This window comes from Rhineura floridana, chromosome 14 (genome assembly GCF_030035675.1).
Source record: "Rhineura floridana isolate rRhiFlo1 chromosome 14, rRhiFlo1.hap2, whole genome shotgun sequence".
NCBI classification, from domain to species: domain Eukaryota; kingdom Metazoa; phylum Chordata; class Lepidosauria; order Squamata; family Rhineuridae; genus Rhineura; species Rhineura floridana.
The window spans coordinates 29563048-29586763 of NC_084493.1; the positions used below are offsets into that span (position 1 = coordinate 29563048).

Below are 23716 nucleotides of genomic sequence, written 5' to 3' on the forward strand. Positions count from 1 at the left end.
GAAGAAAAGGGTGAGTAGGTTTTGTCCTCCCTTTCAACTTCCAAGGACCTCAAAATGTTCAGGACACCTCTAAAAAGTTACTCTGCATATCCAGAACCATGATTTTACATTCCGAGCCACTGAAATACTTTAATAAAATTTGATTTGTATTGATTCTAAGAATGATGAGAGGCAGATTTGAGTCCCAAACCAGATAATTATTTGCACCACTGCCCAAACTCCTACTCCTACTCCTACTCCTACTATTACTGCCCACCCTTCACCCAGAGGTCCTAGATCAGTTTACAACCATTTTAAAATACAGCATTAAAAACAATTAAAAACAAATTCATGGAAAACAATAACAAATTAGTCCATTTGTTTGAATGAGCCCTGTCTTTGATGCATCAAAATTGCAATATATTTGTATTTAGAACCAACATTTATTACAGGGGATATCATTGCTGCTGCCTCTTGTTCCCCGACAGCCACTGACCACACCTGTGTGGCTCCGTAAATATCACTAGGGATGGAGGAGGAACCCATTTCAAACAGATTTAGATGGAATTTGGTGGTTCCAATCCAAAAGAGCCTGGACCAGCCCACCTCCTGCACTGAGCACCTGATTATGTCTGAGTTGCTCATGCACTGTCAAGTTTGTTTTAAAGAAACACAATTAATTATATAAAAATGAATATTATTTGTATACCATGTATAAAAAAAGTCAAACTCCCATGGCGGACTATATTTATAAAACATAGTTTTACAGGTATTAATACATAACTATTATCATATAGTTATATGCACTGTTGTATTATTATTTATGTATTTATTGATTAAATTTATATTCCTCCCTTCCTCCCAGTAGGAGCCCAGGGCGGCAAACAAAAGCACTAAAAACACTCTAAAACATCTTAAAAACAGACTTTGAAATATATTAAAACAAAACATCTTTTAAAACATATTAAAACAAAATATCTTTAAAAACCTTCTTTTTTAAAAAAGCTTTAAAAACATCTTTTAAAAAAAGCTTTAAACTCATCTTAAAAGCAACCTTAAAAACTATCCATTGAGGGGCTGGTTACTTTAAGAAACCTAGAATGTATATGAATATTATGCAAATTATATGTAAAATAATGCATACAATAATGCATGCAAATGTGATCATGGCTCATATTATTAACAGAACTATTAAAAAATAACTCATCTTTTGTTGAGATTCAGGAGTGAGACAGGAATTAGGAGGAAAAAACCTCGTACAGATAAACTCAACATACAGATTTTCAAAAAATTCCATCCCTAAATATCAGCATGTTTATGTGACTATTGCCAATAAGAGAAAAATGATCATGGCACATGACATCACACCCAACATAGGTGGAAAAGGAACAATGCACTCTATATGCCATGACACAATGGGGTACTTTATGCTCTAAAATTCAGCCAGGATTCAAATGCTTGAATATAGAACTTACATTAGAGTTTATTCAAAGATACAGGCTGTGTTCAGTTAAGCCCTGCTCAGAGTAAACCAGTGGAAATTAATGAACCTAAGTTAGCCATGTCCATTAACTTCAGTGAGAGTACTCTGAGTAGGACTAGCACTGAATACCACACTATTTATGTAAACTCAGCTGCTCAATCCAGAACTGCAACAGGGTCAGTCTGCCCAATGCTAGTAAATGATGAAGTTTGAGGATATCAGATCCATGATTAAAACTTCCACTGATTTTATTATTCTTGGTGAGGTTTGGGCCCAAGTTAAAAATTCAAATCATTAAGAGCCCTTTTTCGTGTGTGCATTTGATGGATGTAGTTAATCTGAAGTCTCTTGTGGGGATGGAGGGTTAGAGAAGAAGAGATATTGGATTAATTCAAATATCTGATTTCAAGCACCACAGCATGGTCTAATTCAGTCTTCTCCTACCTGGTGCTCTCCAGAAGTTTTGGATGAACTCAAATCAAACTTCTGCCAACATGACCAATGGTCAACAATGACAGGAGCTGTAATTCCTTCAGGATTGTGGACTGGAGCTGGTATAGCACAGTGGGGAGGACAGCCTGGCTGGGAGTCCAGAGTCTGTGAGTTTAAATCCTCACACGTGTCTCCTGGGCGTCAAGGGCCAGCTAAAGATCACCCCCACAGTGAGTGGCTCAGGGGTTACGTGCCCTGCCACCTGTGCAACCATGGGCAAACGGCATAGTCCCAAGGAGCCCAGTTGCCCCCTAGCTGGCAGTTGTGGACAAGGAAGGGGCTGGCTTATGCAGCTGTGGCAAGCTGAGCAGGCCCTGGCCAGCTGGGGAGGACTAGCCTCAGAGGGAGGCAATGGTAAACCCCCTCTGAATACTGCTTACCAAGAAAACCCTATTCATAGGGTTGCCATAAGTTAGGATCGACTTGAAGGCAGTCCATTTCCATTTTTCTGGGACTGACTACAAGGCACTGTCAGAGAGGTATACCCAATACTAAAATCACAGAGGGCTGTATTTAGCTAATTTTTACTCAGAGAAGACCCTTTGAAAGTAATAACCATGACTAACTTTTATCCATTAATTTCAATGGGTCCAATCTGAGTAGTTAAGAGGCAACCCAGATAATCCAACCCTTGAATTGCAAACATTGTATTTAAAAAGAATTTAAAAGAAAATGTTGGTGCCTTCAGTTACATCATGACCTGTATAACTGTTAGGACTTAGCAGATGGCAATGGATGTGGATGGTGATGCCCACCCTGGACCAACACAAAATGCGTGGCCAACTTTCTCTACTAAAAAGGGTTCTTTGTGAAGAAAGTCTACAGTATTCCCTTTGTCTGTCTCAAAGGGACAAAGGCTCAGCTGGCGACTGAGTCTGGAACTGCAGGGAGCCTAGGATAACTTGGAAGATATCTAAAGTTAGGAGCAGTAGGTCACCCCCTGCAGCTTGTTTCATAACTGATGAGATCTCACACAATGGGCAGAGAGAGAGAGAGAGAGAGAGAGAGGGTGGGGTGGGGTGGGGTGGGGCGGGGTGGACTTGTCAGGGTAACACTGGACTGGGATTCAATGCTCTGTGTTGTGGTTCACAACCATGGGATGTGAAGTGCACTTGCACAGTGATGCAGTTAAGCAATGCAAACTCTGGATTTCCTGGTCTCATGTGCATGTGTATGTAGGGGGGCTCCCCTTTTTTAGCTAACAATGTTTATTACTTCAGTTGCATCAACATAGCAATGGAGGACAAATTTGTTCAGTCTGTTTTTTATAAAATGAACCAACCTAATTTGCCAGCTCCAGAGTTCTATGTGGACTGAAACACAGCTACCAATTGGATGATGTACTTCTCCAAGTTTTGCAGTTTTGCAATTTGAGTTCAAAATCCATGTGCACATTTCAGGAAAGAAATGCACTGAAAGCATAGAGAAAGAAAGGGGGAAATGGATACAATTTAAATACGTTTTCACTTTTTAAAAAAAATTCTGCAAAGAAACAGGATCGAATGACCTATTTGTTATAACAATTTCAACCAAACATTTGAAGCATCCTAAGTGTCCAGACTGACCCCTTGGAGCCTGAGTCATATGGGACCTCCTCCTCAGAAGAAGAAGGTGAGCCTCCTATTCTTCAAAACTAACTCAAGAGCTTCTTGGATCAGAGCATCCTACAAGGAAGGGTGGGTTCACTGCTGTGAGGTGATCTAGGAGACAGGAAGTAGAAGCTTTGCTGGGGCAATCTGGAAGTCAGAACCAAAGACTGAAGGACTGAAGAATGCAGGAACATTAATAATAATAATAATAATAACAACAACAACAACAATAATAATAATAATAATTCCAAGAGGCCTATGAAGTTGTTTAAAATGTCTCTCAAGTAGCCATTTTAATGATTGCTTTGTATTGTTTTTAAACGTTTTTATGTTGCTGTACACCTCCCCGATGTTGTGCAAGAGGGTGGTATATAAATACTTTAATAGATAAATCTGGTGTTGCTCAAGCAAGGCTCTGCTGGAACAGGAAATCCTCTTATACTCCTTATATAAGTATATTTCTATACTTATAAGAAATCCTATTATACTGGCAGAAGGATCCAATGGAGCCAGTTTAGGGCTAGAAGGCAATTAACTGAGAAACCACCACCTATAATTCAATGCTTCATCACATGGAGAAGCTATAAACAATTACCCAGCAGTTCCTTATCAAGGGGCTGAAAAGGTCTACTCTAAATGCTCTGTTGCTGCCTCAAGGGTGCTGGTGCAGCACCTAGCATGCTCAGCTCCTTGCAGGGCTGGTGCCAGAGGGCAGCCAGTTCGGGCCCTGGCTGACGGCCCTGCAGCCCAGAGGGGCCCCTCCTTAGGGTGGGAGGCTAGCACTCCTGTTCAACAATCCATGGCAGCGTCAGCTCCTGACCTTGTGGATCATGTAGAGGGAGCTCCCAGGCATGCCCCCCAGTACAGACAGCGTGCGGGCTTCAATAACCCCCCACATGCCCCACCTACCTCTCCTGTCACTGTGAATGCTGTCTGTGCATGCCTGCCATCAACCAAGATGACAATGGGGGCTTCCCTAAGGGGCTGATGCCCCTCCATCTAGGCTGATGGTAGCATGTTCGTTATGCACGCACATCATTCACATGAGACTAAGTAACACAAGAGATAGATGGGATGTGTGGCGGGCACTGCAGACCCAGGGCAGGCTGGTGCCCAAGGGCCCAATCATGCGTGGCACGAGCCCTGGCTCCTTGCCTTAGCAATTCTCCTGCTATTGCAGCTATCATATTCTGGACATAGTTCTAGGGCTCCTGGCAAGAAAGCTCCCCATCTCACTAGCAAACTTCAAGCCAACCAGTTTCTGTGTTGGTGGAAACAGGACATTAAGAGCCAGGTGTTGATCACTAAGGAAGCATAGGAAGCTTATACTGAGTCAGAACATTGGTCCATCTAGCTCAGAATTGTCTACACAGACTGGTAACGACTCTCCAAGGTTTCAGAATGGGAGTCTTTCCCAGCCCTAACTGGAGATGCCGGGGTTTGATGGTGGGACCTTCTGCTTGCAAAGCAGATGTTCTACCACTGAGCTGTACCCCTTCACTTGGTTTAAATTCACCCCCACCTCCATTGTGATGGCTGACAATGCCTCATGGTACCTAAAAGTATCACTGATAATTGTGAAGTCTCACCCCGAGTCTCTCCAAGGCTCTTGATTCTGCAGCCTCCCTCTTGGAAGCTGCTGCCATTGCATTTAATTGTCCTGATCACCATGCATAATAGTTCTCTCTTTTGTGAAGAGCTACACACTCCTCAATGGAAGAAAGAAGATCAGAGAAAGCATTCTTCCCAGAAGCCAAGCTTCAACATCATGATCTTTCAATTAATCGCCTCCGTTCTTTTGGCATTAAGTGGCGACGATGGAAAAACAGAGTTTGGCTTCTATCAATGCAATCCGCTAACAACACAGCTTGAGAAAAAGCTCCTGAGTGTCCACATATTAAGTGTGCATTTGTAAAAAGCATGATTAAGCCTCTCATTCAGGAACAGGTTTTGTTTCAGAAAATTATTTGCAGTTGTTTTATTGATGATTGTTAATTACCTTATATAACTTGTGCTGCACCTATGAGATTGTAATATGTTATTGTTGTTTATTGTTTCTAAGCCACTGTGGGATTCATTTGACTGGAAAGTGACATAATCAAGCAAGCAACATAATAATGCAACCCATCAAATCATTTTCTTCTACATACAGTGAATGTTCTGGAGGTGTTCATGACCATGAAGAAGGCCCAGCTTTACAAAGAAGATCCACAAGCTGCTGACAGGGTATATCCAACAAGGAATTTCAGGTGTGTGATATCTGTCTGTCTGTCTAGCATGAAGCAAGAAACCTTCACTCATTCTGACCTTCTCTTTAAGTCCATGTTGGTTTACTAATGTAATTAACATTCACCAAGGGATTCTCTCCCCCTTCCCCCGCATCTGATCTGTTTGTATTGTGCTGGCATCAGTGAAGCCTCAAATGCCGACTGATTTAGCTGGACTAGTGGCATGGAATGTCCAGTTACTCAGGGACTCAGCAGATTTTATTCGAATGATTTCTCCATCTCCGTTTCTGGCCTGTAACACTTCTGCATGGGTTCACTCCTAAATCCATTCCATCCCATTTCTGCATCATGAGGCAATCCTAAGTGGAAGAGGAGAGAGAGAGAGGGAGGGAGAGAGCGAGTGCAAAGTGGCAGGCTGTCCATCACAGCTTGTGCCCATCCAGGTCAGGAGGAGGAGGGGTGATATTTTTCTTTCTTTTTTACCCCAGTAGATTTCCATTTTTGTACATTTTCCCTCCTGCCGTTGATTTGAAACCAATGAAAGCAATGAGGCAGCCCCAAGTTTATAAGCTTGATGCTTGGAGTGAAGGCGCTATGCCCACCTGCCCCAAGAACACCCAGATTCAGTGCTAGCAAAAAAGAAACCCTGCATTAGAACTACACCACTGGCATGTTGGGGGCCTCTGTGGTGGACATATTCATCCTGCTGATGCAGAGACGTGCCTGCCTCATCCTACCCCCCTCCAACCAGCAGATCTTGATGTTAGGACTGCTCAGGTTAATCAGCAATTTTTTTTGAAAAAAGTACCTGCACAAAATTTGCATTTAAATAAAAATTTCTAAGCAAATTTTTACTCAAAATATTATTTCTTTTAAATTAATATTTTATTTGAGATATTAAGATACTAGATGGTAGTCAACTCCACCTTGGTTTAAAAAATAATTAATTGCTATAAGTGAATATCATATTGTGTACAGAAATGTTATAAATATATATATTCTTCATCTAATCCTAAATACCACTGATTGTTTGATGAATGGGCTCTATTGCTTCAGTCATCAATAAATACATTTCAGCTCTCTGCAGATCTACTGAGTTTTTGCCTATCTTTTAAAAATCCTTACCAACTTATAACCTTAGCCATTGTGTTTCTTCACCCATTCTGTTATCACTGGAATGTGAGGCTTCCAATATTTCCTATAGCACAGTTTTCAGTGACCTGGTGCCCTCCAGGTGTTATGGGCTACAACTCCCACCAGCCATGACTGGAGTCCATAGAATCACAGAATGGCAGAGTTGGAAGGGGCCTATGAGGCCATTGAGTCCAACCCCCTGCTCAATGCAGGAATCCAAATCAAAGCATTCCCGACAGATGGCTGTCCAGCTTCCTCCCAATGAGTAACTACTTCTGATACTGCAGAAGTAAGAACATAAGAACACAAGAAGTGCCTGCTGGATCACGCCAATGGTGGGGATGGGGGAGAATATTAGCTAAATTGAATTTATTATTGTTGAGCCCAGGGGTGACGGACCCAGCCTCCTTCCCAAGGAAGGAGGGGGAAGGCATGAGTTTCAGAAGCCTCAGCCGTTAGGGAGCATGGACGATCCAGCTGTTGTTGAGTCTAACCCCAACCTTGGGGAAGAGAGCGAGTCGCCCGCCCCGCCAGTTCCCATGGCTGGTCCTGCCCCTCAATGGGACAGCGCTCAGCCCCCCAGCACTCCCACGGGACTGTTCGGGGGTGTTCATGAGAGAGCAGACACTCCTCCTTCACCAAGCAGTATCTTAGAAACACCCAACACTTCCCCGCCCTCCACTCTCCCGCCTGCCGATCAGGAACCTGTGCTTTCCGATGAGCCCTCGGAGGCTCGCCCCCCGCCTCACCATGCTCACGACGTCGGGAGAAACGGACAGGGCAGAAGGGGGCGTGTGTGCGACGGATTGAGAGGTTACGCCTCAACTGGATGGGGTTACACTCCCCCTGAAAGAACAGGTACGTAGTTTGGGGGTTCTTCTCGATTCTTCCTTGTCTCTCGAGGCCCAAGTGGCCTCGGTGGCACGGAATGCGTTTTACCATCTTCGTCTGGTAGCCCAACTACACCCCTATCTGGACGGGGACGACCTCGCCTCCGTTGTCCACGCTCTGGTAACTTCAAGATTGGATTACTGTAATGCGCTCTACGTAGGGCTGCCCTTGAAGACAGTTCAGAAGCTTCAGCTGGTGCAGAACGCAGCTGCCAGATTATTGACGAGGACCAGTCGGTCTTCGCATATAACACCTGTCCTGGCGCGTCTGCACTGGCTTCCTATTTGCTTCCGGGCGAGATTCAAGGTGCTGGTTTTGACCTATAAAGCCTTACACGGCGTGGGACCTCAATACCTTGTGGAACGCCTCTCTCGCTATGAACCTACCCGCTCACTTCGTTCAGAATCTAAGGCCCTCCTCCGGGTACCAGCTCATCGGGAAGCCCGGAGGGTGGTTACTAGATCTAGGGCCTTTTCTGTGGTGGCCCCTGAGTTGTGGAACAGCCTCCCCGAAGAGGTACGCCTGGCGCCTACACTTCCATCTTTTCGGTGCCAGGTAAAGACCTTTTTATGCTCCCAGGCATTTTAATCTTCTTAATCTTTTTTAATCTTTTAATCTGTATTTTTAATTTTTGTAGTATTTATTTTGTTTTTGCTGTGCTTTTTGTTGTTTGTTTGTATATGTTTTTGTATTTTATTATGATATATTGTATTTTATCTTGTTTGTTCACCGCCCTGAGAGCTATTTTGCTAAGGGCGGTATATAAATTGAAATAATAAATAAATAAATAAATAAACTCTCCTATTTGAGGCTACCGCACCCAGAAGTGGGTGCTGAGTCAACTTTCCTCACAAGTTGCAGAGCATGTCTAGAGTGCAGTTAGGGATTGTAGTGAGTTAGCATAGGGGTTTCTATGAGGCGCACAGCCTTTGATGTATCCATTACTTTAATAAAACAAGAACTGATTTGCACCCTCGTCTCCGACCGGTGGTTCTCACTCTGAACTGGACAGTTATCAGATTTTGACATAATCCGATAAACTGCATTATTTTCAGACTGGCATTAATTTCTTGCGGCAGTCTGAGGCTGTCATCAGCACAGTTCCCACTCTGAATTTTATGTTATTGCCTTTGTAATCATCTTTCCTCTAAGCTGATGCATTCTTAACTTAATTCAGTAGAACAAATGCCTATAGCATAAGCACAGAATAATAGAATCATAGAGTTGGAAGGGTCCTATAAGGCCATCGAGTCCAACCCCCTGCTCAATGCAGGAATCCAAATGAAAGCATACCCGACAGGTGGCTGTTCAGCTGCCTCTTGAATGACCCTCTTGAATATCTTCACTGTTGGAGAACCCACTGCCTCCATTACAAGTGCAGGGACACCTTTACCTTTTTAATAGTACTGAGGTGGGGGTGGGTTTACTTAGCAGTAGTAGTCATTAAATAGGTTAATTGGCTACTAAAGGTAAAGGTGTCCCCGCACGTATAGTGCGAGTCGTTTCTGACTCTTAGGGTGACATCTTGCGACGTTTACTAAGCAGACCGTATATATGGGGTGGGACTGCCAGTTCCTTCCCCGGCCTTTTCTTTACCCCCCAGCATATGCCAGGTACTCATTTTACCGACCACAGATGGATGGAAGGCTGAGTGGACCTTGACCCCTTTTACTGGAGATTTGACTTCCTCTTTCTGTTGGAATCGAACGCTGGCCGTGAGCAGAGCTTCAGCTGCGTTACCGCCGCTTACCAAGCTGTGCCATGGAGGGTCTTTAATTGGCTACTACTGACTTCATATATTTCAGGACTGCCCACAGCAAACTGTTGGGCCATTCACTGTCTCTGTCTGAGCCTATAGCAAACTTTCCACTGGCCACACCTAGAGGGGCAACGGATTGATCTACCAATCAGTTGCAAAATCTGCCTGAAGCTGATTTTTTTAAAAAAAACTGCACTGGAGCTGATCCGACCAGGTTTTAGACTACAAAGGGCAGAGCTTGACTAGTGTCATGTGCCCTGTTTTCAGAAAACAGAGGTGGAAACACACTGGAACAGGCACAACAGTAAGTGTGTCTCTACGGCAAGAACCATGAGATCACATTCAAAGAAGTGCAATTTATAATGGATAGCTATGTTCAGATCTGCACATCTGGAGGGGTGGGTTGGTTCGATTCCTATCAGTTCTTGTAACAGTGACATTTCTCAAGCACCTTAGTTTTTAGTCCAGCTTCTGGAAAGAAAGAGGAAGATATCTGTTTGGCTGGGAACTATTTATTATATTATTTGTACTTTTCATGAATGATACCAGGGAGGGATGGGGTTACAAAAATATTTGCAATGAAAACAAGTACTGTTTGAATTAAAATCATAAAACAAAACCACCAACATTAAAACAACAAAATGGCAGCATAGAACAGCAATGCAGCAGAAAGAAAGACATCCACTCAACCAAGGGCCTGGGTAAAGAGGTGCATCTACACCAATAATAAAAAGCATGCAATTATTGTGCAAGGTGCACCTCAGACAGCAGATCATTCCTCACTGTGGTGGTTTGCTCTCTCCTCATCCCATCCTGGTGTTATTCTATGCTTAGCATCATGGCTTTTGCTTTCAGCATACACTTGTCCACAACATGTTTCTGATGTCTGGATTGCCAAGTCACCACAAAGCAGTACAAGTTTAAAAAAATTGTTTAAGAATATTAAACATCATACAGAGAATGCAATAACTGCTTCTGGAGACATGTTCTCTGCTCAAGGAATAGGCATGGTGCAGATGCTTTGCAAAACACCAGAGGGCGCCACAGAACTTGAACTGAAAGATTGCCTATTTGTTCTAGCATTTAAAGATAATTTAATAAGTGCCACTAAAATGATGGAGCTTGGAGGTGAACTTTTTCTAAGTGGCTAAGTTTGCCAAGTTTTATATAAAGGAGAAGTATGTTGTACAGCAAAATTGAAAAATTGACTTTTGCACTTGGAATATTTTGAAACTATGCATGCAAATATAGCCAAACCTGTGATTCCAAATGTTTACATTTTGGCATAGAAGAACGGGACATGCCAGCTTAGCCAGAATCAGTGCTCTAGAGAAGGAAAATTTGGCTAGAGGCATTAAAATTGGACAGTGTAACTCCACAGAACAATGTGAGTGTTGTATAAAGACAAAAAGTGTGAAACCAAAATTTCCTAAGAAAAGAAAGGAAAACTACAAAACCTCTCGAATTAATTCACACTGACCTTTGTGGACCTATGAGAATGCCATCACAGGGTGGAAACTTATACATGCTGACTTTCATAGATGATTACTCAAGGTATACTACATTGTACCTATTGAGAGAGAAAAATCAAGTACTTCAAAAATTGAAGGACTATGTCAGAATTGTGTACAACAAATTTGGCAGAAAGCCACAGATTATAAGATCTGACAATGGAGGAGAATTTGTGTCCAGGGCTATGCAAGACTTTCTACGTGAGGAAAGCATAGATCACCAGACTACAGTTGTCTATACTCCACAACACAATGGGGTCATGGAACGTATGAACCGGACTCTTGAACTGATGATTCATTCCTTGTTGGAAGATGCACAGTTACCACAAAAGTACTGGGAGGCAGCAGACTGCCACCTATCTGCAGAACCGACTTCCTGTAGAGGGTAGAAAGAGTCTGGTTTTCCAAAAAGACTAAAAAGGGGTTAAAACGGCAGAGCCAGCCAAGGTCACAGCGGCTGGCACAGAAGCCATAAAACCTTGATGCTGAAGCAGCACTATGTGGGGGTTGTGAAAGTTAGTGAAGGAAGGTGTTTGTAACTGTCTGTTCAACTTATTGAGCTTTGCTAGTAAAAAGACTCATCTTAAATGAAAGGACTGGACTTTGTTCTCTATATCTCTTCGGCGCTCAGACATACGCTGTGTACGCCACTCACACACACGCACACACAACAAGGGTTATGGACCCAGAGAGTGGCACAGAGCGCGTGCAGAGTGCATCATAGAAGCAAGTGAGGAAAGACTTGTAAAGTGTCGGGAACGGGCAGCTGTGGAGAGCTGATGAGGAATACGGACAAAACAGACTGGCAAGGCAAGGAGACGTGTTTGCAGAAATGGCTGTAACATTATCTGCTGGAATGCCTTTGGAACGCCTAACTGAACAGAACTATTCTTGCTGGAGATTGCGAATGGAAGCTTTCTTGACAAATGTCGTTCCTAATTAGGAACGGGAAGACTCGGGAATATTCTTGAATCATATGCTAGGAGCCACGTGGGATCAATCATCCAATTAAGGAAGGCGCAGAGCAGCAGATATAAGGCTGCTCCGTCCTTCCCGCTCTTGCCTTCTTTGCCTCGCGGCATTTACTGCTGGTTCACGCTTGCAGGGGCTCTTTCAGCGTTCTGTTGGTGATCGTTTCCTTGCTACATACCTCGTTTACCCTTCTCTGCTCTTTCCTCCCGGTCCCGTTGCTCTTCATCATTCTCTGTTGTTGTTTTGAGCCCCAACGAGCAGCTGGGCTGCGGGCATCCGCCCACGCGCCCTGCGGCTTCTCGCGGGCTTGCCGGCTGTTTTCCTTTGTATTGCTGGCGCTTTAAAGCGTTTGTTGCTTGTGTAGAGCCCAGCTTGTTTTTTCTTAAGGTGTTTGTGGGTGGCGACGTTCCTGGTTGGGGTATTCCCTTGGTTATATATACAAATTTTGATTCCGTTTGTTTTGCCCCCCCCTTTTCTTCTGGTTTGTCTTTAAATTGTTAAAGTTCCTTGCGTTTGTGTGCCTTTGTTAGTTTCAGTGCTCTTTGGTTCTTAGATATATATATATATTTCGATTGTTGATATATATATTTTTATTTATTTGCTATTGTGTTATAACCCCCCCTCTTCCCTCCGTTCTATTATTCCGCTGATCAGCTGTGAGGCTGGATCAGCTGTGAGGCGGCGTGGGAGGCTTCTCCTTGCTTGCCTCCAGCCGTTTGTGTTTGTTTGAATTTCCCGCCTTTTGGTGTTATCCCCAGTTTGGTTTATACTTTATATCTGCAGTGTTTCCCCCACCCCTTATTTGATATAGCAATCAAGTAGTGTTTAATTAATTGGATTTTGAATTAATTATAAATAAATAAATAAATACATAAATAAATTTTAAAAAATTATTTCTTTTTTAACATTTTTATATACATATAAATAATATCTGCGTTATATTGATAGTTAATTAATTTGTAAGTTTTTAATATATATTGGGGTTTTCTTTGGCATAAATTGTTAATTATCGTAAGTATTGGGAATGGATTGGTGTTTCATTCTTTACCCCTCCCCCATTTTAATTATGTTTGTACTCCTACATTCATGTTTTGGTTTTAAAATGCTGTTCTTGATCAATTAGCTTCATAATTTTGTTGCATTTATTGTGCATGGAGAAAAAGTATAGATGCTTATGTAATATCATCTAAAGGGCAATAGATAATTTATTTTAAGGTGAGTTCATTGGAATCCCACATCTCAGATTTCTTATGTGGCTTCAAAATATGTATAAGTGTGATTCAGAGAAAGGTAATTTATGCTATGCAAGCATAAAGGAAATGCTCTACAGCCAGGTGAACTCATTGTTGTGGCTTTCTGAGAGCCAATACGTTAAGGTTAATGGAAAAATAAATAAATAAATAAGTAAATAATTATATATATATATAAGTTTGCTAAATCAGTGTTTGTTGGCTTTTTGAGTGATTAAGTTTTAACTGTAATTTTCTTTATGGATCTCTAGTAGTTAATAAGCTTATAACAAAAGTTTTTCTATAGCAGGAGGGTAGCAGGAATGTTTTAATATGTTGGTTGCTTAAGGCATTCTTTTGCCTGTAGTTTTGAATGCTTTGTTTTATCCCTGAAATAGCTAAATGAAATATACAATATGCCTATTTTAGGAATGATAGCTTATTGGTTCTTGCTTAACCTGCTCCTCTAGCATTTGGTAAATCTATATCATGAAGCTTTTCCAAGGCATTTTTAATTCAATTTAACTTTATTCCAAAAATATGAATAGTATACTGCTTGTTTCACAAGATACAGGTACCCTCTTCAATCACATCTATTTGATGGCAGTCTCGTGCATACTAGGCGCTGCTACCTGTTAGATTCACATTCATTCATACGTCGGGATGGCAGCATTTGTTTACATCATATGAAGAAGAACCTTCTGTGGGAAACCTGCATAGGTTGTGTGGGCTTTCGCGTTATGGCCAGGCTGTCGTCTGGATCCTGATCACTTCTACTGGGTTGTGCAAGTGCTGCTGGCCAGATGTGACTTCAACGGCCATTCTTTCTTCAAGAACAAAAGACTTGCTCCTGTAGCTTGAACTGTAGGTAAGCTTTGATGCAGTCGGTGGTTGGTATTTTGGTGTCAGTTTAGGATCTTGGGTGTGCTGAATAATGGCTGGCTGCTTTTAAGGGGCCTGGGGGCTCACAATAGAATTTAATTTCTGGACTATTTTCCAACAGTGCTTGCGGTATATATGTGGCCTTCTGCCCTTCTGATCCGCATGATACGTTCAGTGCAGCACTTGGTTATGGTTATGTGGTAAATCCCCAGAACCTCAACGTGATTTGAGCTATGTGCCTTGTGCATGCTTTTATTCCGCAAAGTACAGTTGCATTTCACCCGAATGCCGCCTGATCCTATGAGGCCATCCCCCCCCCATGTATGAATGATGTACACCTTGTTGCAGCCCATGCTCTACTAAGGGGGGCAGGACATTACCGTTGGGAATATATCCTGCCTCCTTTTCGCCTTTTTTCTTTAATTTTCAGGCCAAATGCATTCAAGAACCCATTTTATGAAAACCAAATGAGGCTAGTCGCATTTCACCCTGATACCGCCTGGTCCTACGTGGCCTCTGTTAAACTGTTGATGTTCCTGCCTTCGATGATTCTTAGTGCCCCCCCTCTTCCAGGCTGGTTATCCTGGGCGGTGGCCTTACCAATAATTTTAGGGAGCCTTTTGCCCTGGTAAAATTAGCTTTCCGGGCAAGTCATTGTAATCTTTGAGCCCTGCACTTATATTGCTGTGCTGTTGTCAGCGCATATGTTTAAGACGGACCAGTGGGCTTGTGATTGAGTGGTGAAGCTGAGGGGCTGCCCATCGCCCTCTCTGCCCCTGGTTCGCTGAGGGACCTTTCTCTCTGATTAGGCCAGTGGGCCAGTACTATCTTTTCATGTATCAATGGCTATGCATTGATTCAGTTTTGATTATTGCTATGTTGTTCGCAAGGCCATTATGTTTAAGGATTACATTTCTTTCATACAGGAGCAGCTGCAACATTTGCCATCGTGGGCACGTGTTCTGGAAGTATTCTGCTATTTATGCTGTATTCAAAGGGCAAAAACTTATTTCTGTCATAACTATCGCTTGACACTTCTCGGCGCTGGCCTTTAATCCAAGGCAAGAGGAATGCAGGATCATTCTGTGGATTTAGGGTCAGTAAGGTCCTTGTGGGTTGGTCGCGTTCTGCTCCTAGGGCCTCTGACCGGAGGAGGCTAATCACGCCCAATGTCCTCCTTCAGATCCTGCCTTTATTTAGGTCAATGTGCTCATCTTGTATGAGTCGCACCTGTTCGCCGCAGTAACTCTGACGATGTTCTATGGTTCTTTTCGCCCTAGTGAATTATTGGTTTCCTCAAAGCGCGATGTGTCCTATCGGGCCTTATGCTCTGGCGATTGCACGTTAGGTGCAGATTTAGTGAGGTTCTCCTTAAAAGTCTATAAGACTGATCAAAAGGGCCATGGCAGTTTTGCTTCTTTATAGTTGCCAGGTACCTGACTTATGCCCATTTTCCGCTATGCAGCAATGTTTGTGTTTCAGGCCAGCTGGCCAGCGTTATCTCTTTATAGATGCAGATGGTTCTGCCCTGACTCAGTTTCAATTTTGGGCCGTTGTTCGGCGGGCCTTGTTGGCCAGTGGTTGCGATGTTGGAGTCTATGGGCTGCATTCCTTTCGACTTTTCGCATGGGCACGGAGCTGCTGTTGGAGTGGCCTATTCCTGTGGAGCATCTATTGCAGTTTATGATACATTTAAAAGGGCACAATAATTCTGTTTCTACTATTGCCGGTCACCTCTCGGCGCTAGCCTTTATTTCCAAGGCAAGGGGGCTGCCGGATCATTCTGTAGATTTTAGGGTCAGAAAGGTCCTTGAGGGTTGGTCGCGTTCCGCTCCCAGGGCTGCTGACCGGAGGAGGCCAATCACGCCCAATGTACTCCTCCAGATCCTGGCACTATTTAATTCTTTATGCTCATGTCAGTATGAGTCGCACCTGTTCGCCGCAGTAACTCTGACGATGTTTTATGGTGCTTTTCGCCCTAGCGAAGTATTGGCCCCTTCTAAGCGCAATGTGATTCATCGAGCCTTATGCTTTGGCGATTGCACATTAGGTGCAGATATAGTGAGGTTTTCACTGAGGGTCTCTAAGACCGATCAAAAGGGCCATGGCAGTATCGTGCTTTTACGAAGTAGCCAGGTCCAGGTATTGTGCCCTGTGTCTGCAATGCGACAATTCTTATCCATTCAGCCAGCGGGCCAGTGTTATTTGTTCATACATGTGGATGGTTCTGCCCTGACTCAATTTCAATTTTGGGCCGTTGTTCGGCGGGCCTTATTGGCCAGTGGTCGCGATGCTGGAGTCTATGGGCTGCATTCTTTCCGGATTGGTGCGGCTACTGCCGCGGTCCTTGCGGGCATGAGTATCAGCGAGATACAGGCGATTGGCAGGTGGTGTTCCGATGCATTTAAGTCTTATGTCAGGTTTTAACAGATGACTTTGTTTCTGTTTCCTGTAGGTTTGAAAAACATCCCAATTCCCGTCAGGATTGTCTTGTGTGGCCACTCAATTGCGTTTTGGGCTCACCGGAGGGCGTCCTCGTCTGTTCATGGAACACAGTTGCAGCTTTCTGCCACAGCTACAGTTCAGTGGGAAGCCCAGAGGGGCATGTTATGGGATGCGCTGTTGCCTGCTGTGTGCCGGATCATGTCATTGACTGACAAGCCGCACATATTATTAATTCATTTGGGGGAAAATGATTTGGTGCAGCGTCCAGGGTTGGATTTGCTGCTAAAAGTTACCCGGGATCTCACGTGGCTTATCAGATCATATCCCAATCTTATACTTGTATGGTCTGAAATGCTTGTTAGAAGGGTTTGGAGGGGTGCTGTTCACCCCAATAAGATAGATAGAGCTAGGAAATGGGTTAATAGGAAGGTTAGGGATTTAGTTTTGTCCCTTGGCGGGGCAATTATTCCTCACGATAGGATTAGATTCCATGCCCCACATCTATTTCGGGATGACGGTGTTCATCTTTCTGAACAAGGGTGTGACCTGTTTGGAGGATCTTATGGGGGGATTAAGGGGATTGTTATTCTCATTGGGTGGAGGGGACCAAGCTTAAGCTGATCCCCTCTTGTGGCATAGAATTCGGGCAGGTGAGGTATATGGGGGTTAAAAATTACGTAGTTAAGGCATCATGAAAAAGGGGCACTCCCTAGGGAACCATCAGGGCTTTGTGTCCGGTGGGGATCTGGGTTGTGTCCTTGTGGGACCTGCTTGCGCATCATGGTGAACGCCTGTATGGCGGGCCCATGGTGTGGAGGTTGGAACCACACAGCTGGCTCCAAGAGCAAGGAGGGAGGAATTCACCCACAACCTTGACTATGGAGTTACGTGATGATGAGAAGTGATGCCTTTAGAAGGTGAGGGTGTAATCCCTCGTAGTTAGGTTTAGCCTCACCTGCCCGAAAAGATATAGATTTGAATAATTGGCTGTATTGCATTGGATTTAGGATGTTATATTTTAATAAATATAACATTATTCCAGTTTGGTGTCACGAGTCTTCTTTGTGTGGGGGCAATGTCGTTCCTAATTAGGGGCGTATTTGCCTCCACCATAATTACAGGGAAGACTCGGGAATATTCTCGAATCATATGCTAGGAGCCATGTGGGATCAATCATCCAATTAAGGAAGGCGAAGAGCAGCAGATATAAGGCTGCTCCGTCCTTCCCGCTCTTGCCTTCTTTGCCTCGCGGCACCCACCCTCCCTCTCGTGTCAGTATGGGCTTTGCTGGTTGCCTGAATGGGGCCGAGTAGGAACTTTTGGGGGGGGATCCTGATTTCAGAATCCCTTTGGTTTTGCCTACTCCATACTGCTTGGGTTTAATTCAATTGGCTCCTCGGTTGTGTGGGAAGCGTCTGCTTTGGCTGGCATAGAATTTGGGCAGGTGAGGTATATGGGGGTTAAAAATTATGTAGTTAAGGCATCATGAAAAAGGGGCACTCCCTAGGGAACCATCAGGGCTTTGTGTCCGGTGGGGATCTGGGTTGTGTCCTTGTGGGACCTGCTTGCGCATCATGGTGAACGCCTGTACGGCGGGGCCATGGTGTGGAGGTTGGAACCACACAGCTGGCTCCAAGAGCAAGGAGGGAGGAATTTACCCACATCCTTGACTATGGAGTTACGTGATGATGAGAAGTGATGCCTTTAGAAGGTGAGGGTGTAATCCCTCGTAGTTAGGTTTAGCCTCACCTGCCCGAAAAGATATAGATTTGAATAATTGGCTGTATTGCATTGGATTTAGGATGTTATATTTTAATAAATATAACACTATTCCAGTTTGGTGTCACGAGTCTTCTTTGTGTGGGGGCAAAGAAGATGTATGGCAGGTCATAGAGCATGACCCACCGGCTGCCCCATGGAAACGAATGGAGGAGAAAGCGAGGTCGTTTTTGATTCTGGCCGTGGATGACTCACAACTGCTGCACATCCAAAATAAACAAACTGCGAGAGAAATGTGGAATACTTTGAGAGATGTGCATGTCAGGAAGACGGCAAGTAGTAAGATTTATTTAGCGCGTAAACTGCATCAAATGAGGCTTACAGAGGGAGTGTCAATGTCTACTCATCTGTTAGAAATGAAAAAGTTGTTTGCAGAGTTACAGGAGATAGAGGTCGTGCATTCTCCATTACAGCAAGTATATATCATGTTGTCATCACTGGACTCTTCCTGGGATCCATTAATTAGCTCTCTCGAAGCGATGCCTGACGATGGATTGACAGTACAATACGTGTCAGGGAAATTGATCCAGGAATGGGAAAGACGTGTGGAGACAAACGAAAGACATGACAGAAGAAATGAAAGAAGCAAAAAAGAAACAAGGGCTTATGGACTCAGGGCGTGTTATAAATGTGGGTCAAGACAACATTTACAAAGAGACTATATGAACAAAAGGTATGGACATAGACAGTCATATGTACAAATGATAAAGATGGCAAGTTCCAAGAAGACGGATGAAGAAATTGCCGACTGGGTTGTAGATTCGGGAGCCACCCATAGTATGGTAAAAAGTACAAACTTGTTTAAAACCATGCGTCCCACGAAGGAAGCTGTTCTGTTGGCTGATGGTACAGTAAGGCAAGTCGTGGGGAGGGGTACTGTGCAAGTAAATGTGCTTAATACAATCATGACAGATGTTTTATGTGTTCCTGACTTGGATAGCAATATCCTTTCTGTAGCAAAACTGAACAGCATGGGTTATGTGGTCAAATTTGAAAAAGGGAAATGTGAAATACAGCAAGGAACTAACGTATGTGTAACTGGGAGTCTTAAGGATTCATTGTTCTGTGTCAGGCTCGGTCCAATGGGAAGGGCATCAAAAAATAACAAATGAAAAACCACATAATGACTGTGTTCACATATGGCATAGAAAACTGAGGCATGCCAACTTTGAAACAATAGAGAAAACACCCAAATATAGTGAAGATGTGACATACAAAGAATGCAAAAGGCATGTGGAATGCGAGGTTTGTAAACAAACCAAAGCAACAGTAGCTCCGGTAAACAAGGAAGCTACAAGTAATGCCAGTCGCCCATATCAAACAATACATATAGATCTGGCAGGTCCGTTCCAGAGGTCACAAGGAGGTGCCAGATATTTTCTGGTAATCATAGATGAATATACAAGATATTGTACTGTGTACCTATTGAAAACCAAAAATGAAGCAGAAGGAAAACTTAAACAATTCCTGAAAAAGGTTGAGGTGCAACATGACACTCATGTGAAGCAAATACGCACAGACCAGGGTGGGGAATTCACAAGTCACACTCTTGAGTAGTATTTAATAGAACAGGGAATAGAACACGCGAAAACAGCACCATTTTCACCTTTTCAAAATGGTTTGGCAGAGAGAAAAAATAGAACGCTGCAGGATGCGACCAGAGCCATGATGCAGGACTCAAAGTTATCACACGTGTTTTGGGGAGAGTGTATGCTTTATGCCACATATATACAAAACAGGCTTTTCCACAGAGCGCTGAACATGTCACCATATGAGAAGCTGCACGGAAAGAAGCCTAGACTGCAGCATGTAATACGATTTGGAGCTAAGTGCTGGGTACACATACCCAAGGGGAAAAGGCATGGTAAACTAGCCCCCAGGGCACAAATGGGTTATATGTTAGGATTTCAACATGCCTACTATCGAGTATGGCTGCCACACCAGAAACAGGTTGTTCTTAGTAGGAGTGTGAAAGCCCAAGAACAAGATTGGGAGACAACAGTTCTGGTGGATTTAGAAAACACAAATAGAAATAATGAAACAAGAGAACATGACATAAAACAGGAGGAAATAGAGCCAGTTATAGTGAAACAAGAGGGCGAGATTGAATCTCAGGTGGTACCGCGAAGGTCTGAGAGAACAAACATAGGGAAACCTCCTGAGCGTTTTCAAATTAGCCAAATAAAAGCACAAGAAGCAAATAAACTAAAACAATGTACAGAAGGAATGCCTAAAGATGAAACGTTATACCTGGAATGTATCAAACCAAAACGTGAAAACTGTGTAAAGATAAACAAGTAACTGACTGTAAAATGTTTGAAAAATGTCTGTAAAAGAAATAAACGTCTTTGCTGGAAAAGATGGGGGCCTGTAGAGGAAAGAGTCTGGTTTTCCAGAAACACTAAAAAGGGGTTAAAACGGCAGAGCCAGCCAAGGTCACAGCGGCTGGCACAGAAGCCATAAAACCTTGATGCTGAAGCAACACTATGTGGGGGTTGTGAAAGTTAGTGAAGGAAGGTGTTTGTAACTGTCTGTTCAACTTATTGAGCTTTGCTAGTAAAAAGACTCATCTTAAACGAAAGGACTGGACTTTGTTCTTTATATCTCTTCGGTGCTCAGACATACGCTGTGTACGCCACTCACACACACGCACACACAACACTTCCTGCATCTGCAACCAACAAAACACCGTTTGAACATGATCAGACACCAAGCATGTCTCACCTTTGTGTATTCGGCTGCAAGGCCTTTGTGCACATCCCAAAACAAAAGAGGTCAAAATTTGACAACACTGCCAAGCAAGGAATATTCACTGGAATGGTTCAACACAGAAGGGATACCAAGTCACAGATCCCCAAACTAGTGAAGTTGGACTATACAGAGCTGTCAACTTTGATGAAGAAAAGTGTACACACTGACCAGAAGGGGCACCACACCAAACAGATGGCAGCGAAATGGAAGAAGAAACTGAGCTATTCTTCCACCACAGAAGTGATCACAGTAATACACCAGCAGAGGGAGGCGAGGAGTCTGAGCTAGAAGAAGCAACAGAGCCAGAAGAGGCAGCTGAAGCGCCACCCCATATGCTCTGAATGCACCAACAAAGGTGTACCGCCAGAGAGACTTGCTTACCTCATGAGAGATGAATTTCCAGAGCCAGAGACCTGGAAAGAGATTGAAGCCTTACTCAAAGCTGAAGCTGAGAGGTGGAGGCAGACAGCCAAGGAAGAGCTGGAAGCTGTACACAAGAATAAAACTTGGACATTGGCCAAGCTTCCTCAAGGAAGGAAAGCTGTAGGCTACAAGAGAATATTCAAGAAAAAGCCAGATGCTGAAGGAAAAGTTGAGAGATACAGGACAAGCCATCAGGAAACTTCTATATATCAGCACTGTTACCAGGCCAAATGTGGCAGAAGAAGTGGGATAACTGTGCAGAAAAACCAGTTTGCCAACCAAAAAGGACTGGGAAGCAATCAAGAGAGTGGTGAGATATTTGAAGGTTACTTTAGCCATGAAACTGAAGTTAGTGACTACCCGAGATCCCATACTAGTGGGATATGCAAATACTGATTGGGCTGAAGACACTACAGATTGAAAATCCACCAGTGGTAACATCTTCTACTATGGAGATTCAGTGATTAGCTGGGCAAGTAAGAAACAAGAGAATGTAGCACTGTCTTCCACAGAAGCAGAGTATGTATCAGATTCTGAAGCAAGCAGACAGCTGACATGGATACTTGAACATTTCAAAGATTTAGGCATCTCTATACCTGGGCCTGTTGTGGTGCATGAGGACAACCAAGGATGCATCAGACTCATGGAGTCACAAGGGGTGAGTTCATGAACCAAGCACATAGACGTGAAGCACCCTTTCATTAGAGATACCTACTGCAGAGGACTACTCAAGATGGGGTACTGTCCAATGGAAGACATGACTACAGATGCTCTGATGAAGGTGGTGGGCAAAGTCAGATACTGCAAGCTGCAAGACAAGACGAATCTCATCTTGGGGTGAACCAAACACTTGTTGAGAAGGGTTGTTGGAAGTGGGGCAAGAGCAACTCCTGTTTGGGTTCTTTTGTTTGTATTCCAGAAGGAAGATAGAGTTAGGGTCCTCCAGCTGGCTAGGTTTGCCTACCTTTACCTGTGCTCTTCTCTACCTAACTTCCTTCTGTTGTATATTGATATGCTCAGGGAAGCTTATTTGTACCTCCTTCCTTTGTCTTCTTCTTTGACTGTCCAAGGAGAGAGGAGACATCTCTGTCTTTGCTCTCTCGCCTGAGCCATGAGGGCAATACCCACGTCTGGGCATTGCACCTCCAACGTAGTTAGTTAGAACTAGGTATGCCTTTCCTATCTACTATGTATTTCTATAAATAAAGTAGCTTTTCTTATTTTACTAAGTCTTAAGTCTCAGTGATCTAAATGCAGGGTAAAAGCCTACTACTTAGGTAAATACACACACTGGCACACACACATCTCAGACCGCTAACAATCTCTGCATATACAAATTTCCATAACAATAGGTTGGACTAGATGTCCTATCACAGCCCTCTAATTCTATGAAATAAAATAGAAGGATGAAGGATGCATTGTGGTTTCTGCATTGCCTCCACAGCCCACATGCAATGCACTACACAGAAGCTAAGCTTTTGACCGTGTTCATAAATATCTAATATATACTTGCTTTGTCACCTGCTATGTACAGGTCTGTATAGAGGAACTACTCCATTAACTAAATACTTCACATACACTCTTATTATTATTATTTTTAAAAAAGGATTTTCCCAACATTAAAATCAATGGGCAGCAATCAACATGCAGATGTAACTACACAATTCATCTGCATCCAGAAATAAACCCAAAGGTAAGGCTGAGACATCTAACAATACCTTGAGTGTGAATTCAAGTGTGAGCTATGGTCCTTGGTGAAATCCACAGTAATCCCTTACATATTTCATTTCTTTAATAGAGGGGGAAATGCACATTGTTTTCCATCCTCTGCTTGCTACTGCTGGTCAATACATAGGATGAAAACAGAATTTCCCATTTTTCCAGAAGAGCCTGGCATTTATATATCACTTGGTTGTAAAAATGGTTAACTTGGATGGATCTTTCCAAAAGCAATTGTAAATACACTACAGTAGACTATCTCAGGAATTGCTTCCTCTCACATAAGCCTGCCTGGGACCTTCATTCGATTACAGAATCCTTCCTTGGGATCTGACACAGCAGCCACTTCCCCTGGTCCTGTGCCATATGGGAGGAGAGGAAGTTCCAGCCAAGTCAGACTGTATCCCTCTGCTTGCTTACCCTTCCTGTTAAAACTCTCGCTGCTGCCAC

General features: G+C 43.4%; 1 protein-coding gene across 11 annotated transcripts in view; it reads right to left on the reverse strand.

The window, feature by feature from the left end:
- LINGO1 (leucine rich repeat and Ig domain containing 1) overlaps positions 1-23716 on the reverse strand; it is a 1021808-nt gene that overhangs the window by 925367 nt on the left and 72725 nt on the right. The window contains exon 2 of one of the 11 annotated variants that reach the window (XM_061595346.1): positions 3237-3366. The exons of 8 other annotated variants lie outside the window; for them this stretch is intronic. The gene's annotated coding sequence lies outside the window, so the exon portion shown is untranslated. Of the gene's footprint in view, positions 1-3236; positions 3367-3519; positions 3655-5693; positions 6131-23716 lie in introns of all 11 variants that reach the window. 2 more of the 11 variants (XM_061595347.1, XM_061595344.1) reach the window with 2 other exon arrangements.